Source organism: Globicephala melas, chromosome 15 (assembly GCF_963455315.2).
Source record: "Globicephala melas chromosome 15, mGloMel1.2, whole genome shotgun sequence".
Lineage (NCBI taxonomy): Eukaryota > Metazoa > Chordata > Mammalia > Artiodactyla > Delphinidae > Globicephala > Globicephala melas.
In genome coordinates, this window is record NC_083328.1 from 86,025,319 (window position 1) to 86,029,735 (window position 4,417).

Below are 4,417 nucleotides of genomic sequence, written 5' to 3' on the forward strand. Positions count from 1 at the left end.
GGGACGGGCCGTCCCCGTGTGGACAGCCAGATGGCAGTGGCTCATGTGGCAGGTCTGCAGCATGGCCACCCACACTTCTCCCCAAGGAAGACGCCCAGTGGCCAGCACCTCTGCCTTTAGCTGACCCTGAGGGTCTCAGTCACTGAACCAGTAGTCTGCCACACGGATCTGAGGTCAGAGATCAGGCTTAGGGTGATGAGAAAACCCAGGTCAGCCCGGGAGCCAGGGTCAAACGTGGTCTGCCAGCCCGAGACCAAGTGTCCCAGAGCAGAGGCACTCAGGAGGGCCAGGTGTGAGGTGTGGGTCCTCACCAGGGCTGGTGGGCTGCACTGCAGGCAGCTCTCAGATCAGCGCCAGGCCGGACGAGGGGGTGCAGTCTGTCCTGACTCTTGTTTCCACGCTGTTGGGATCGGGACCCTGGGGTCCTGCCCCGGCCCTGAAGGCTTCGGGGGCACCTCGTTCCTGTCGATTCTGGTCCAGGAGGCCCTGCCCCGGAGGCCGTGTTCAGCTGGAGTAAGTTGCCCTCTGCCCGGGAGCCCCTCGCGCTGATGCGCATGGCCCTGAGGCTGACTGGTCTGAGATGTGCTCTGCTCTCAGGCATCACGTCAGGACACTAGGTGGGTGGCCCGAGACCCCTCACGGGCAAAGGACAGGCGCCCCTGCCGTTCTGCAGTTCTGTTTGCTGGGCCTGGATAGTGCCAGGCCCTCTCCTCCCGGCTGGGTTGGCAGTGAGGGCCTGAGCGTCCAATCCAGCTCCCTTGCCACACACAGAGGCATCTGCGCGGCACCCTCGTCCGGGGGAGAGGGCAGTTCTATAAGGACAGTCCGGCGCTCCCCTGGCCCTGGGTAGACTTGGGGCCGCCAGCTGGCGGTTAGCCAGCCTGTGTCATCCTGAAACTGCCTGACCGAGGGCACCTGTGGCCGCCACGCGGGGCCGACTGGAGGCTCCGGGCTGGAGCTGTGTCTTCTGGGTGGTTCTGTGCTGTCCTGTCCCAGAGCAGCGCTATGGGCAGGGGGGCCCCGTGGTGAAGGCAGTCGGGTCTAGGTGGGGAGGTGGGTCGGGAAGCCAGGGCGCCGTGTAGGGCGGTCCTGGATCCTTTTCTCAGCTGAGCCCCGGTCATGCTGAACACACGGGGCCTCTGCCTCTCCGGACAACATACCCGTCAGCTGTGAACCTGCCCTCGGCCCCCTGGCCGCTGCGTGCTGTCCTCCCCAGATTCCGGCTCCAGGAGGCCAGGCCAATCCACCAGCTGAGGCCTGGCCAGCTTCTGTCACCTGTTTGCCCCAGACCTTCTGGCCAAGACACCACGACTGACCAGCAGACACCTAAAGGCAGCCCTTGCCCAGCTTAGCTTCCTTTTCCAGAGCTTTTGCAGGTGACCTGCGCTACCCAGTCCAACCATCTCTCCAAGCCAGATGGCCCTGCCCAGCGGGCCCAGGCCTGCGGCACACCAGATGCTGGTGGCTCTCTTGGGACTCCACGCCCTGAGCCAGTCCTGGCAGGAAGATGGGGAGTAGGGCTTCTTGGGCACCGTCTGCAGGGCTTTCTGGGCAGTGGGGGTCCTGCTCTCTGCACCTCCTCCCCAAGGGGCCGGGGAGGCTCTGCTCAGCACTGAGGGCCGGCTTCTCGACCGGTCAGGGCTGGGACTCCTGGGGCCACCTCCCCACTGCTGGGGCTGGGGGAAGTGGGGCCGTTGTTCGGGGTCCCCACCTGCACTCTAGAATGAGGGCCGTGACGGCCGTGCCGCTTCCAGAAGGCCGACGGGACTTGCCCAGCAGGGGCAGCCTGGCTCTGTCCTGCCTTTCTGAGCTGTGACCGTGAGCAGCTTGTGCCCTGGCTGAGCCCTGACGCTGCTAGGTGGGCTGCGCGGCCTCGGGCCTCGGGCGTGGAGCACGTGCCAGGTGCAGGGACTCCTGGGTGGGCACATGGGTTGGGGGCTGCCCGGAGTCTAGCCAAGAGCGCTCAGGACCCGCTGGCTTGCGAGCGTGGAGAGCGGCACCTTGGTGGGCTGCGTGAGTGTGCACACGCATGTTCCGAGCGCCTGTGAGCCGTGGACGTGGACAGACACGTGTATGCCAGTGTTTGTGTGTCTGCGGCCACCAGGCCAGGCGCCCTCTGCCGGCCTCCACTCGGGACTGCAGGGCCTGACTCTCCCCACCCCCCCACCCCACCCCCACCCCCACCAAGCGCCGGCACCCAGTGCAGGGCATCCACCGGCACTGCGGCGTCCGGCGTCCAGCCATGGGGCCGCAGGCATGGGCGGCTGGCTCCCAGGCCACGGCAGGTCTCAGAACTACCTTCGCCTCGGGTCCTCGGGCCCCTCCCAGCTGCAGGAGCACCAACCGCAGGGCAGGACTGGAGGCCAGGAGGGGCTCTGAGGGTCCTGGGTCAAGGCCGGGAGCTGGCTGGATCCTGCAGCGCCTGCCCAGTGGCTGGGAGTCGGAGAGGGGGACAGGAACCTCCGGGGGCGTTGGGAAGGGCCCTGCCCCTCCAGCAGCATCCAGCCCCCGACCTTTGGCCTCTCCCAGTCTCCAGCAAATGTCGGCTGGCCTGTGCTGCGCCCACCTCTCCCAGAGCACCTCTGCCCCCAGAAGCTGAGCCCAGAGCGGGGGCGGGGTGTGGGGGGGTAGGGCCAGAGCCACCCTGGCAGCCTCAGAGCAGCTGGGGGGAGGGGGCCGGTCCGGTCCAGGTCGGGGTAGGGTGGTTCTGGGGGGTGAGTCCTGGGGTCCAGTAGGGGTTGGGTGCTTGGGGCCCAGGCTGGGTGCCCCCCCCCCCCGCAAGCCCTGGTTACTGGGCCCAGCCTGCGGGGAGCCTAGTCGGTTGGGGTGGGGCCTTCCGGGTGGGTGGGGAGGGCTGGGGGAGGGGCTGTGCTAGGCTGGCCCTCACGGACTGCGGAGGGTTGTAGAGAAGGGGCAGGTGCAGAGGAGGCTTGGGGGACGGGGCACTGGAGAGGGACCCATGAGTGGCTTGGGTTTGGGGTCACGGGTCTTGGGGCGCGTTGTGAGGCTGGCGTGACCCTGGGGTCCGGGGGCTGCTCCAGGCTGCCAGAGATCCCCATGCCCATCACCCACAGCTTGGTGCCCAGGAGCACACGTGTGACCTTGGTCCCTGAGGTGCCCTCCTCGTGGGCCTCTTTGGAACAGACCACGTGGAGTGAGGGATAAAGGTGTTTGGCCCCTTCGTGCCTTGGATCCCGCCCTGCGGTGCGATGGGGTCCGTTACACTGGGACCTGTGTCCCCCATGCTTGGAGAGCCGTACTGGGCAGCAGATGGGAAGAGTGGAGAGCTGAGGAGGGGGGCCAGGGGAGGGGGGCAAGCCGCGGGGTGGGCGGGGGGTGGGCCGGGCAGTGACGTCGGAGGAAAGGGGCCTCATAAGCCACGGCCTCCCTGTGGATGCAGCAGGACCAGGGTAGACGGGAGTGCGCGGGACGGAGGGACGCTGCTCTGGGACTGGAGCAGGTTGGTGACTCGCCTCAGGGCCAGCTGGACGGGGAGGGGCCACCAGGGGAGGCACCCAGGTCTGTGATCTGAGGATGACCTTGCCCTTCCAGACAGGGTGGGGGCGGGCTCAGCGGGGGCGGGCTCAGCAGGACCGGATGCACAGTGTTGGGCTGGGGAGGGGGTCTGGCCCCCCAGGGTCACAGGGGTGGAGGAAGGAAGGCGCTGCGGAGGAGTCCTGTTCACAGCCTTGAATTCTGTGGGGAGGGGAGGGGCCTGGCTTGGGATCTGGGGTGCCCGGATAACCTGTGCACCATCCTCTAGCCCATCTGCAGCCCCGAGGACCCCCTTGAGCTCCACTGCCCTGGGTGTGTCTGGGCCGGGGCTGGCCGGAGGCCTGAGATCCTGCACTACGTTCCCCTCTGCTCTGTCAGCAGAGGCCCAGAGGCAGCCCCCCAGGACCCAACCCCACCTTTGGGGCTCCCCCCACCTCACTGAGAGGCCAGCTCTGGAACCAGGGGGCTGGTTGTCCCGGGTGGCCGGTCCTCAGCCAGGACACGCCCCTCCTGGGGCCAGCAGGGGGAGCGGCACAGCTGGGGTCCTGCTCCAGCAGGGGTCCCGGTCCCAGCTCTGATGCCACTCAGGGCTGTGGGCAGGGCCGCCGCCCACCTGGCCTTGGTTTCCTCCCCAGACCCCTTGGCCCTGACAGTGGCCACCCCAGGCTGGTCTAATGACAAGTGAGTGACCAGGGCAACAGCCAGGCCCCGAGCTGGCCTAGCTGGCCTGTGGAGAGGGTCCCGAGGGCGGGATGCAGAGGGTGCGGGTGGGCAGACGGAGGGCAGCTGACCTCCCGATCCAGGAAGCTCCCCGAGGCCTGTGGGATGCTGGCCCCTGGGGACAGGAGGGCAAGTGGCTGGATGCCTCCGGGTATGGGCTCGGCCCCAGGCCTACACAGGCGCAGACAAAGAAGCTCTGGCT